The sequence below is a fragment of the Pseudonaja textilis genome, chromosome Z (assembly GCF_049901715.1).
Source record: "Pseudonaja textilis isolate UNSWEBS1 chromosome Z, rPseTex1.2, whole genome shotgun sequence".
Lineage (NCBI taxonomy): Eukaryota > Metazoa > Chordata > Lepidosauria > Squamata > Elapidae > Pseudonaja > Pseudonaja textilis.
Window position 1 is genome coordinate 55,346,050 of NC_142008.1, and position 14,484 is coordinate 55,360,533.

At 36.4% G+C, this 14,484-nt stretch overlaps 1 protein-coding gene and 1 long non-coding RNA gene across 4 annotated transcripts in view; one reads left to right on the plus strand and one right to left on the minus strand.

The window, feature by feature from the left end:
• Positions 1–14,484, plus strand: part of TMEM108 (transmembrane protein 108) — a 322,453-nt gene that overhangs the window by 146,045 nt on the left and 161,924 nt on the right. The gene's annotated exons all lie outside the window — the stretch shown is intronic.
• LOC148124017 (uncharacterized) overlaps positions 10,820–14,484 on the minus strand; it is an 83,969-nt gene continuing 80,304 nt past the window's right edge. The window contains exon 4 of one of the 2 annotated variants that reach the window (XR_015740159.1): positions 10,820–11,607. This is a non-coding gene — a long non-coding RNA (uncharacterized LOC148124017). The remainder of the gene's footprint in view (positions 11,608–14,484) is intronic. The other variant, XR_015740161.1, reaches the window with a different exon arrangement.

The window sequence follows — 14,484 nt, forward strand, 5'->3', positions numbered from 1 at the left end:
CGCTGCTGCTGCTTCTGCCCCCCCGCCGCCGCTTCTGCCCCCGCTGCCGCTGCTGCTTTTGCCCCCGCCGCCGCTGCCCCCACTGCCGCCGCCGCTTCTGCCGCCGCTACTGCTTCTGCCTTCCAGTCCTGCCTCATCCAGCCAGGCCATTTTGCAGGAGGAGAGGTAGGCGCGAGGCAGGCGAGCTTTCTTCCCTCCCCTCTCCCCCACCCCCGCAAAATTTGGCCGGAAAATAAACCGTGATAAACCATGATAAAAAACCGTGATAAAAATAAATAATTTTTAATAAATAATTAATAATAAATAATAAAAACATCTCACTAACTTCATTTCCAAATAAATTTAATATGTTAACTATGTTTTCTATGGGTTTTTTTTTGGATGATCAGGTATCGTTACTGTTATTTTATTTTATGTGCGGCCCAAACCAAATTTTCATCTTCTAATGTGGCCCAGGGAAGGTGAAAGGTTGGACACCCCTGCCCTAAACCATTAACGGTACAGGGGGAAACACATTATGAGGTTCAAAAAATTCTTGATTCTAGATTACACTGTGGCTGATTGCAATATTTGGTCTTATGGAAAGGATACCCTCTCTCAGACGCTAGTTGGGTAAAGAGTTGGGATGTTCATGCTGATCAAATTGGTTAACCAATTGCATGAGGATTTCCCCCACAAACTGGTCCTCGTGGAGGGGGGAGAGGGAGTTAAGGACAATGTATTAACCCCTGTATTTGTTTTTTTCTTTTTCTTTAGGAGGGGGAGTTTTCAAGGGGGGGATGCCTGTCAGCTTTGAAATTCAGCTGCCACATTTTTTTAAGAAAGTTTGGAGGAGTTGAAAAGTTCAAGGTTATTCTGTATGTCATATTAAGAAATTCCAGTGGCAGTTAATTGGTTCTCATGATTTATGAAGGGTAGAAGTGGGAGGAGAGAAGGTAGATTCTGTGTAACACGCAAAAATAATTTCACTTGGGAAATTGCCTTTGACATGCCAGATCTGTTTCTAAATAAATCAATTGAAGATAAAATGTTTTGGAGTGATTGATATCATGGATACTTTCTGGATGCTTTACATTTAGCATTACAGCAGAAGTTTTAAAAAGGAAACCTAATGTTGTGATATATGCCTTGCAGGATGAACTAACAAATTCACTGTAGATGTTTATTGTGCTTTTTTTTCCCCATTGGGTGGCCAGAAAGGAAAAATGAAGAAAATCCACTGATTTTAATGTAACTTAGTACTAAGTGGATAAAATCTGGATTGTATCTAACATTTGTGAACCCATATCCCATTGAAATAAGTGAAACAAATTCATCATGGATTTAGATCCATTGATTTCATTACAAGTAATGTTCAAATAATAGCAATAGCACTTAGACGTACATACCTCTTTATAGTGATTTGAAGCCCTCTCTAAGCGGTTTACCAAGTCAGCATATTGCCCCCAACAATTTGGGTCCTCATTTTACCCACCTCGGAAGGATGGATGGCTGACACAACCTTGAGCCTGGTGAAATTCGATCTCCCAAATAGCTGGCAGCTGGCTGCAGCAGAAGTAGCCTGCAGTACTGCACATTAACCACTGCACCACCAAGGCTGCTCCTATAATTATGGGATAGAGAATTTATTACCATCCAAAGGTTGTTGCTTTCAAGTTCTGTGACTTAGCTCTAGTCATATCAGTTGGAGATGTTAGGAGCTGAGATCCTACATTATGTGGAGGGTCATTGTTTATTTTTCCCAGAACTAACTCACTTATTTATTTCACTGAAGAAAACCTGTCTTCTTATTCTAAGTTCCTTCATCATGTAGAACATGTAGATTGAGACTGGATCAGAAAGAGTACCCTATACTTTGAGGTACAGTTAAGAACATATAGGAATCATATTGTACCCTTTCACTCAAATAATACATGGATAGGGCTAGTACCTCACTGCCACTCAATATTTCTCTCTTAAGCACACTTAAAAAATAAAAGCAGAAATAAAAGCAGAACACAGATAAGGAAACCACAGTTTGCAATCAAAGATCTAAATGGAGAATGACATTTGTTTAATTTTTCTCAGGGTAGTATTTGTATTACTCCCTCTAAACTGTTCATTTCTTGTTAGTTATATGATGGTAACTGCAAGATTAAAATTTGGAGGAGATTATTATTAATTTTTCAAAGCATAGTGGTAATTTTTATAATATCATTACTTCATTGAAAGAATTATTCTATTTCTATGTTAAATGATATTTTATAAGTTCATTACTTCAGAAAATATATTTAAAATTTAGCTGTGTATTTGTATAATCTATTCTTCATTCATTTTTACATGTGCACAATAGGAGATAGCACCAAGCTAATGTTGTCTGGGGTCATTCAGTCTCTCAGAGGGTGAAAATCTATAGTACAGTTGTGCTCATAAGTGTACATACTCGGGCAGAATTTATAATTTCTTGGCCATTTTTCAGAGAATATGAATGATAACACAAAAACCTTTCTTTCACTCATGGTTAGTGATTGGCTGAAGCCATTTATTGTCAACCAACTGTGTTTACTCTTTTTAATTCATAATGACAACAGAAACTACCCAAATGACCCTGATCCAAAGTTTACATACCCCAGTTCATAATACGATGTATTTCCCCCTTTAACATCAATGACAGCTTGAAGTCTTTTGTGGTATGTGTGAATGAGGCTCTTTATCTTCTCAGATGGTAAAGCTACCCATTCTTCCTGGCAAAAAGCCTCCAGTTCCTGTAAATTCTTGGGCTGTCTTGATAGAACTGCATGTTTTAGATCTCTCCAGAGTGGCTCAATGATATTGAGGTCAGGAGACTGAGATGGCCACTCCAGAACCTTCACTTTATTTTGCTGTTGGTCGACTTGGCCTTGTGTTTAGGATCATTGTCATGTTGGAATGTCCAAGAATGTCCCATGTACAGTTTCTGGGCTTATGAATGCAAATTTTCCTCCAGTATCTTTTGATAACATACTGCATTCATCTTGCCATCAATTCTGACCAAATTTCCTGTGCCTTTGTAGCTCACACATCCCCAAAACATCAGCGACCCACCTCTGTGTTTCACAGTAGGAATGGTATACTTTTCATCATAGGCCTTGTTGAATCCTCTCCAAATGTAGCGTTTATAGTTGTGGTCAAAAAGCTCAATTTTGGTCTCATCACTCCAAATGACTTTGTGCCAGAAGTTTTGAGGCTTGTCTCTGTGCTCTTTGACGTATTGCAAGTGGAATACATTGTGGCATTTGCGTAGTAATTGTTTTCTTCTGGCAACTCGACCATGCAGCCATCTTTCTTCCAGCGCCTCCTTATTGTGCATCTTGAAACAGTCACACCAGAGATTTTTCAGAGAGTCCTGTATTTCACCCTGAAATTATTTGTTGGTTTTTCTTTGCATCCTGAACAATTTTCCTGGCAGTAGTGGCTGAAATTTTAGTTGGTCTACCTGACTGTGGTTTGGTTTCAAAAGAACCTCTCATTTTCCACTTCTTGATTAGTGTTTGAACACTGCTGATTGGCATTCTCAATTCCTTGGATATCTTTTTATATCCCTTCCCTGTTTTATACAGTTCAACAATCTTTTCCTGCAGATCCTTTGACAATTCTTTTGCTTTCCCAATGACTCAGAAACCAGAAACGTCAGTGCAGCACTGGATGAAAGATGCAAAGGTCTTTCAGGAGTCCAGGAACTCATTGACCTTTTACACACACACACACACACACACACACACACACACACACACACACACACACACACTAATTACAAGCAAACAGATCACAGGTGAGGATGGTTACCTTTAATAGCCATTCAAGCCCCTTTGTGCCAACCTGTGTGCATGTTATCATGCCAAAATCACCAGGGTATGTAAACTTTTGATCAGAGTCACTTGGGTAGTTTCTGTTGTCATTATGATTTAAAAAGAGTAAACCCAGTTGATTGATAATAAATGGCTTCAGCCATACACTAACCATGAGTGAAAGAAAAGTTCTTGTGTTATCATTCATATCCTCTAAAAAATGGCCAAGAAATCATAAATTCTGCCAAGGTATATAAACTTATGAGCACAAGTGTATGCTCTCTTGGATTCTACTGAGTAGGTGGTCTTTCCCATTTTAGGAGAGGCAATATGCCAATTATTGGCATACCATATAGAATTGAACAAAGAGTTCCCAGCTGAAGCTTCCACCTGCTTTTCTAGGAGAATATATATGATCTCTCTCTCTCTCTCTCTCTCTCTCTCCCTTTCTCAGACATCTTGCGATCTCCGGAACTAAAATTATATTTACTTACTAAGCTTTTGTCAGCCTGCTTGACATCATCAGAATATTAAACTACCATTACAGAGATCTATGCCTTTATATATCATTAATCAGTTTAGCCCTTGAACACATAATAGGCCCTTCCAACCATCTCCCACCTATAATTAACTGTTGTTTTTGCTTCAGTCATGTTGGTCAATGAAGCTTTAACTCCTGTTGTTTCCTCCCTTACCAGATCCAGCTTGGATTGCTTATCTCTAAGAAGTGATGTTAACCTGTCAGCTATTGCAATTTGTTGTTTTGTCCATGACCTTGTGGTCATGGCTTGTTCTTCATTATTCTTGTCTGTTATAGCTTGAGGCAGCTCTGCCAGGCTCCTCTGTATTTGGTCAGGCCTGGCTGTGCCTTCATAGGATGAATCCACATGCCCAGGGGTGGGGTGGGGTGCCATTGGTTTCTGCTCCCCGATGGGAAGTGGTCTCTGCTCCTCCTGCAAGGTCTCTCCTGGTGTCTCAATGCCTGGTAGGCTGGTGGCAGTTCGATATGCCTATTGATGGAATTGCTGTTGGAAAACCAGGCTTCTCTGAACTATATAAAACAGGGAAGGGCGTCCTCCTCTAGTTATAACACAGGCAACAACTTCAGCCTTTTGAAAACTGAATGTGTGATTATGCTCCTTCAAATTTGCCCAGATCTGAGAGCGCTTGTTCTTTGCGCTAGACAGCCAGTTCATGTTCATGTACTCTGGTCTGTAGCCACTTGGCCATTTCTCCTACATAATTATTTGCACAGTCACTACAGTTGATGTGGTAAACCACCGAAGATGTCTCCTCCTTGGATAGTGTTTCCTTTGAGTGCATCACTCTCATTCTTAGAGTTTGGTCCGGTTTGTGCACCACCTTGACTCCATGCTCCAAGAGAATGCTTGCAGCAGTTTCAGATACTCCCCATATATACAGGAGCACCCTCCACGTAGCTATTCCACTGGCACCTTCAATGGGTTATCAGGCCCTGGGTGTAGTACACCTTTGGATGAAGTCCATGGAATAACATTGAGCTTGCAGACCTGATAAAGATATGCCTGTTCCTTGGCTTTGGCTGTCAAATGAGTGTCTATTCTATCAAACACTGCCCAAATACAACTGACTTTATGTGCAATGGGGTGATTGCTTTCGTTGTGTAGGATACGGTGGTTTTACAGCACCTGTATCAAGGCTCCCATCCGGGTTGTGGCTGACTAGCACATCCAGGAAGGCCAGCATGTTATTGGTCTCTTCCTCCATCGTAAATTGGATGTCTGGAAATATGGAATTGAGCATGGTCATAAATTTGATCTTATCTCGCTACTTAATGATGACAAATGTGACATCAACATAATGTGCCCAAAACCTGGGCTTGTAAATTTTCTTTTTTTTTTTAAACGAAGTTTTTATTTTTTACAACAAACATATGAACAAAACATAAAAACATAAAACCATCTTTCAATTATATACATACAGTGTGTCAGTTGGTTACAATCTTTTGTGCTATTGGACCAACAGCTTGTCCATATTCGTGGAGAAGAAACAGCTGCTAAGTGTTGGGAGAATTTAAGGAAGATTTATGTTTGAGACAGTGTAGGAGCACATATAAATCTTACACAGAAGCTGTTCAGAACACATCTTCAAAAGAATGGAGACATGTTGACTCATATAAACACTATGAAGAGAATTTTTCAGGAACTGCATGAAAAAGAACTTATCTTCACTGAACTACATCAGGTTTATATAATTTTGTCTTCGTTAGATGAGAGCTATGACGACTATGTAACTTCACTGGAAGTACTGCCAAAAGATAACCTCACATTAACTGACATTACTGGCAGATTAATTGAAGAAGCCAGGAGAAGGCTTGAAAGGGATCAACTGAGAAGGGAACAACCACAAGAAGAGAAATTATCTTCGACAGCCTACACAATTAGAAAATGTTTCAATTGTGGAAGAAAAGGACATTTGGCTAGATTCTGCAAGAAAGAAAAACGCCACAATGCCAGCCAGAATACAAAAAGGCATCAAAAGGATGAAGAATGCTTAGAGTTAGCCATGTATAGCAACGAAACTGTGAACAACAATAATTTGTGGGTGGTAGATAGTGGAGCATCGCACTGCATAACGAAAGATAAGAAAAGATTTATTAAGATGTCCACGAGTTCACAACAGATATCGTTAGCTAATGGCTGGAAAATGAAAGCAAAAGGTCAAGGTATTGCATATTGTTTTTGCATAAAACAAAATGTAAAAATGTTATATGTACCACAACTTAAGTTTAATTTGCTTTCGATTAGAGTTTTGATTAAACTAGGTTATGTAGTTACCTTTAGGGGAGAAAACTGCATAATAGAAAAGGAAGGTAAAAAAGTGACTGCAACTTTAAAAGGTGAATTGTATGTGTTACATGATAATCATTTAGAGGTGGCTAACACAGTGTATAATAACGTTAAACCTCATGATGAATGCATACATTTGTTACATAGACGTTTAGAGCATATAAATTTTAAAATGCTCAAGCAAACAGTTGAACTGTCTAAGGGTATAAAACTGAAGCCTTGCAGTAAGTATTTGCACTGCAATGCTTGCAGTCAAGAAAAAAGCAAGGTAATACCAGCAAATAGAATTAATGGATTTAAAACTAAAGAGCCTCTAGAGGTCATATTTGCTAATATTATAGGTCCTAAAAAACCAAGTGTGGGAGGTGCTCGTTATATATTAAGTATAATGGATCATTATTCTGGATATGGTTTCTGTTATTAATGAAGAGTAAAACGGAAACATATCAGAATTTCTTTAATTGGTTGAAGTTTGCAGAAAGAAAAACTAAAAGGAAACTAGTAACTCTTGTAACTGATAATGGTACGGAATTTATAAACAATAAATTCCAAAATAGACTGAAGATGGCAGGTGTAGAACATAAAAAGTCTGCACCGTATAGGCCACAACATAATTCCTTTATAGAAAGATGAGGCCAAACAATACAGGCAATGGCTCGTATTATGTTGTCGGATTCAGGATTACCTGAAAATTTGTGGGGAGAAGCAATAATGTGTGGTAATCATATATTGAATAATGTTGTTAACTCAACAACAGGTGAATTACCATTCACACGGTGGCATGGTAGAAAACCTGACCTAAGCTACATGCACACATTTGGAGCACCAACATGGGTGCATATTCCTACACAACTGAGACACAAGGGGCAGCATAGGGCTAAAAGATTATTTTTTGTAGGTTACGAATCTAACCACAAATCATACAGGTTCTGGGAAAAAGGTACATCTAGAGTTTACTGTTGTGCTAGTGCACAATTCCTTGAACATGTAGGATGGGAAAAACTGGAGCAAGATTCAAGTAAGGATGTAATCATAGAAACCTACAAAAGACCAAACCACCATATCAGTAATAAGAAAATTCCAATTAAAGAGGAAGTACAGGAAGAGCAAATAGGACCAGAAGAGAAAGAAATAGGTGAACAGGAAGAAATAGATAACCAGGAACAGGTAGTACATGAAAGTCCACCTGTAAGCCCTGTAATACCTAGACGTTCAACACGTGAAACCAGACCACCTGACAGGTACCAAGCAAGTGTAGTTTGCCAAGTTAGTAAAGTTCCAACTACTGTGGAAGAATTTAGAATGTATCCTGCAAAGGATCAAGAGAATTGTCATAGAGCAATGGAAAAGGAACTAAATTCATTAAAACAGATGGAAGTTTATGAGAATGTTAAATTACTTCCAGGTGAAAAGTCCATTGGATGTAAATGGATATTTAAATTAAAAACAGGTAAAAATGGGACTGTTACCCATAAGGCTAGGTTGGTAGCTCAAGGATTTAATCAAACTGCATGTGATTATGATGAAGTGTTTGCACCGAGTCTAAAAGCAACAACCTTGAGAGCAGCTTTAGTGTGGGCAGCTAAGAAAAACTATGTCATAAATCACTTAGATGTAGAAACTGCTTATCTGCATGCACCATTGCAGCACACTATATACCTAAAGAAACCTGTAGGTATTAAGGATGATAAAACTAATAATGACTGCTGGAAACTTAAAAAGAGTCTCTATGGATTAAAACAATCTGGTTATGAATGGAACCAATATATTGTTAAGGAGTTAAACAATATAGGGTTTAAAGCAGGTTTAGCTGATCCATGTTTATTTAAGAAAGAGACAAATGGAATAGTGTCATTATTATCGTTGTTTACAGATGATATTGCTTTAATTACAAAAACTAATAATGAAGCTACTGAAATAATATCTGTCAGCCTCAAGATCTCTTCGGGTACCCTAACTGCTATCTATCTCATTTAACTCTCCCATATCCCATATCCTATCTACTTTATCTTCTCTACTGCTAGGCTTAATTCTTTCGGCTGTCATTAGCAACGGGGAGGGGTACTTGTGGGGGGAAGAGAGCTGGAGGTGTTTTGCATTCCTTTACTGTGGGCAAGCAAAAGGAGGGGGTGTATCATTTCTTCTTTTCAACTTTCCATTTCCTTGCTAGCTTCTATCCCTTTTTGCGCAGCTGTGAAGTCTTATCAAAATATGTCAAGGTCAACGGACAGAGGCCTCATCACCACCCGAAGATGCCCACATGATCATATTCAGAACTTTTAATTGGAAGAGACTTCTGGACTTTGGGGAGTGGGAACAATTCCATTCCTTCGTATATGTGATCTGCGCGCCAAATTCTCAGTTTCGGAATTCCATCTGTAGCTTCCGCTTTAATTTCCAGTAAAAGAATAACTTTGCTCTGATCCATGGAGTCTGGGTATTTCTTTCTTGAATTTTGAAGGGAGCACACACTGACAATATCATTATTAGGTAAGAGGATAAAATTAAAGCAATTAGGAGAGATAAAACATTATCTAGGATTGACAATAAATAAAACCAATGGTGGCTATAAGATATCTTAAGAGGATAAGATTTACCAATTACTAAAAACATATAAGATGGAACTTTGTAAGCCGGCAAAAACTCCAATGGGTCAGGAGTTTGGCCACACTGATGCTCAAAGTTCAAAATTCAATAAGACTATCTATCAGTCACTAATTGGTAGTTTATCATACATTAGTAATTGGTCAAGGCCAGATATTGTAATAGCGCTAATCAATTGGCTCGATTCAACGCTGAACCTTCTGAACGACACTGGCAAGCGACAAAGCATATCTTAAGATATCTTAAAAGGACAATGCACTATGCATTGTATTTGGAGCCAAAAGATGATTTGATTTTAAGTGCATATGCTGATGCAAGTTTTGCAACAGACATAAACACTAGGAAATCAACTTCAGGAATGGCTATACTATTAGGAAAAGCATTGATTGGTTGGAGGTCAATTAGACAGCAACACATAAGTATGTCCACAATGGAAGGAGAATTTTCATGTCTATCTTTATTATGTACTGATTTAATTCTGTATAAACAGTTATTGTTGGATATGGGACTAACTGTTAAAGATTCCATTGTTGTGTATGAGGACAATCAAGCAGCCATGCGGATGGCTACAAATATTGCTGTGAAAATGAGATCTAAGCATATAGATCTTAGATATCTGAATGTAAGGCAATCTGTAAAGGATGGTTTAATAAGATTGGAATATTGTATGACTGAGCAAAATATTGCTGATCAATTTACAAAAGCCCAAGGTGCAGTCAAACACAAAGAAAGTTGTGATGACTATGGGTTGCGGTTGTAAATAGATATATATATTATTATATTACCCAAAAGGGGAGAATGTTAGGAATAACAAGGTTACCTAACGTAGTTTGGGTAAAATAATATATATAAACTATGATAGTAAGTTTAAGTGTGTGTCACTTTAAACTGCAAAGCATGTAATTTTGGGTGCAGTGTGAAATCGCCATAAGAGGGAGCAAGAGAACCTGCTGAATTGCTGACAATTCCTGACGATTGATGGTTTGATGGATTGATGGTTTGCTAATTGCGTGTTCTCTACTGCTGAGTTGCTGAAGGAAGAAAGGAGGTTTGACTTCTTCATATCTCTACTGCGAGGAGATATATTACTGGACTGATATTTGTAAGTTTACTGACCTCTTTTTCGACACTGGAATTTGCAACTGAATAATCCCCAGACGGACTGAATTAGTGAATGATATATGGACTGTTTGACTATGCTATAACTCTTACTGGAATAAACTATTTAACTAGCACTGTGTATCTGTTTTACTGAGTGTAAGCTACAAAAACGTTTATCTCACATATTTTGCCTGCCTGACTGACTGCTGTGCAGATTCTGCTAGGGTGTACCCCTAACAGATATGGTGGTTTTACGGCACCTGTATCAAGGCTCCCATCCGGGTTGTGGCTGACTAGCACATCCAGGAAGGCCAGCATGTTATTGGTCTCTTCCTCCATCGTAAATTGGATGTCTGGAAATATGGAATTGAGCATGGTCATAAATTTGATCTTATCTCGCTACTTAATGATGACAAATGTGACATCAACATAATGTGCCCAAAACCTGGGCTTGTAAATTTTCTTTTTTTTTTTAAACGAAGTTTTTATTTTTTACAACAAACATATGAACAAAACATAAAAACATAAAACCATCTTTCAATTATATACATACAGTGTGTCAGTTGGTTACAATCTTTTGTGCTATCCTTTTTTAACCATTACTTACAAGTTATATAAATTCTCACCTTATCGATCTAGCTTGTGCTTATATAATACCAATTATTAAACATTCATTTGACTACTTTTCCATCATTTTATACAAGATATTCTAATTTTCATTATGATTTAATCTTATACATTCATCCAATGGTTATATATTTTATATTGTATTCTATATCAATCTATTAACTTTTATTGTAAGGCTTACTAGTTTATTTCTTTACCATGTCTTTTTATCTAACCCTGATAATCCCATATCATATAAAATTGTTTATCCTCTTGTTCTCTAATTTCAAATATCAATTTACTCATTTTGGCACAGTGCATGATTTTCTTAATAATTTCCTCCTGCATAGGTATTTTTTCATTTTTCCAGTTCTTAGCAAATACAATTCTAGCTGCTGTTAAAACATTTATACAATCAAATATTTCAATTCTTTACAATATATTTCCGGTATAATTCCCAATAAAAATATCTCAGGTTTAAAGTCTATGTATTGTTTTGTCATTTTTTTCTAACCATGTGTGGATTATAGTCCAATATCTTTTTTGCATCCGAGCATGTCCACCACATGTGGTAATATGAACCAGGTATCTGATGACATTTCCAACATTTATCCAATTTATCCTTGAATATCCTGGCAATTCTCGTCGGGGGTAAGTGCCACCTGTAAAACATACAAATTTTCTTTATATGCAGTTGACATTGGCATTTTATAATTTTGAGACCACAATTTTTGCCATTTATCTAAGTCAATCCCATATCCGAAATTTTCCCCCCACACAATCATTGTTTCTTTTACTTGTTCTTCCTCTAATTTAAACTCTAGCAAATGTCCATAAAGTTTTTTTTTAATAAAAGTTTTTATTGTTTTTTAACATACAAACAAACAGACAAAACATAAAAACATCAGCTCCCCCATATTTATATACAAACAGTGAGTCGGTTGGTTCATCAGTTTTGTGCGTTCACTTCATAGTCACAATTACAATTACCTTATATAATAACTCTTATTGTCAATACAAACTTATAAATCATCATATCATTATTAAAAAAAAAGAAGTTTGACCACCCTTTTGTTCGATTTTGATGGGTACTGATGAAAAGGTGATTAAAAAATTATATGGTTACTTATTGGAAATTAAGCTGGAGGAAGAACAAGTTAAGGAAACTATGATTACTTGGGGGAGGAATTTTGGATATGGGATTGATTTAGAGAAATGGCAGAATTTATGGTTGCAAAATTATAAAATGACAATGTCTACAGCCTATAAAGAAAATTTGTATAAGATGTTTTACAGGTGGCATTTTCCTCCGACAAGGATAGCAAGAATGTTCAAGAACAAATCATAAAGTTTTTTGATTACTGTTTCATCAGTACCTGTCAACAGTTTATCTAAATCAGTCAACTTGTCATAGATACCTTCTGTTTTAACATATTTATCAAATCTAGATTGTATTTGCAAATATGAAAAACAATTCATTTTTACACCTTATTCTTCCAACGCTTGCATAGATTTAAGTTCACCCTTTTCATTCAATATCTCACCATATCTGTTTGTTCCTTTTTATATATTATTGGATAGGAAAAAGCTTCAATAGTAGATAACCATAGTGGAATTTTTAAATAATATTGCTTTTTGATCTTCTCCCAGTTTAGAAACAATGCTTCTTGAATATAATGTCTTCTAAAATACCCCTGCGTTTTAGTTCCTTTATACCCGAGGAAGGCATGCTACCCTAATAGCAAGTCATGTCCTTCTAAATTCAAAAGTCCTTAATGTTATCCATTCCTTTACCCACATCAGACTTGTCACTTGGTAGTATAATTCCCAATTGGGCAAAGCAAATCCTCCTCTTATTTTCCATCTTGTAACAATTTAAGTTTTATTCTCGCTTTCTTCCCCTGCCAAATGTATTTTTTTGCTTAAATCTTCAAAAAATTCTTTCCCTAATCTGATTGGAATTGTCTGGAATAAGTATAAGATTCTGGGCAATACATTCATCTTAATTGTAGATATTCTCCCAATCAGTGATAATTGTAATTTTTCCCATTTTATCAAATCTGTTGCAATCGGTTGTTTAAGTTTGAGATAATTGTCCTCCTAAAGTGTGCTACATCTTGGTGTTATATGTATCCCTAAATACTTAACCTTGTTTGTGATCTGGATCCCCAAAACTTCCTCCCATACTTTCTTTCGTCTTACTAACATGTTCTTTGCTAAAATCTTTGTTTTATCTTTATTTATTTTCAAACCCGCTACTTTCCCATATTCTTCTATCTTTTCTATCAGTTTAGGTGCAGACTCCAATGGATCCTCTAATATAAATACCAGGTCATCTGCAAAAGTTTGTAATTTATACTCTTCTTTTTTAATTTTTATTCCTTTTATTTCTTTTTCTTCTCTGATGTTCCTATTCAACACTTCCAGTGTTAACACAAACAACAGAGTCAACAGCCTTGTCTGGTCCCTTTTCTTATATCTATAAAGTCTGTTAACTCTCCATTTATCATAACCTTTGCAGTTTGTTTATGATGTATCATTTTGATGGCTTGAGTAAATTTTTTACCAAAGCCCATTTGTTCCAATTGTAACAGCATAAAACTCCAATTCACATTATCAAAGGCTTTTTGTGCATCTATAAATATCAGAGCCATTTGTTTTTCAGGATGTGCCTCATAGTATTCCAGTGTGTCTAAAATTATTCTCATATTATCTTTAATCTGTCTCTTTGGCAGAAATCAATTTTGATCAGGATGAATAAAATTGTTTAAATATCTTTTCAGTCTTTCTTCCAGAATTGAAGGAAAAATTTTATAATCTGAATTTAATAGTGATATTGGTCTGTAATTTTTAACTTGCTGTGGGTCTGTCCTTCGGTACAAGTGTTATATATGCTTCTGACCATGTTTCGGGTATTCTCTTCTCTGTCATAACTTCATAATTTCTAATAATGTTTCCTGAAATGTCTTATAAAATTCCACTGGCAAACCATCCAGACCTGGTGCTTTCCCAATGTTTTGCTTTTTTAAAGCTTCTGTTAATTCCATCATTGTTATATTACTTTCTAACATTGTTTCAGTATCTTTGGGTATCTGGGGCAAATTTGCTTCCTGTAAGTATTGTTGAATTCTTTCTTCCTGAACATTCTCTCAATGGTACAGTTTTCCATAGTAATCTTGAATAATTTTTTTCTTCTCCGCATTTCCATAGCATACATGTCCTTGTTCTTTTATCAATTGATTTATTCTTCTTGAGTCTCTTTCCTTTCTCAGTTTATATGCTAGCCATCTGCCTGGTTTATTTGCATCTTCAAAATAGTTCTGCTTAGCATTTCTAATTTTTTGTGCTATTTCTTCTTTTTCCATTAGCCCCATTTTATGCTCAGTTATTTCCATTTTAATTTTAATGTCCTTTTTTGTGGAAATTTCTGTAGTTTTTTTCCCAACTTCTTGTAGTCATCTTCCAATATTTTTTTTTAAAATCTGTTTTATATTTCTTTTCCTTGTATAGTCCAAATGATCAAACCTCTTGTATAAGCC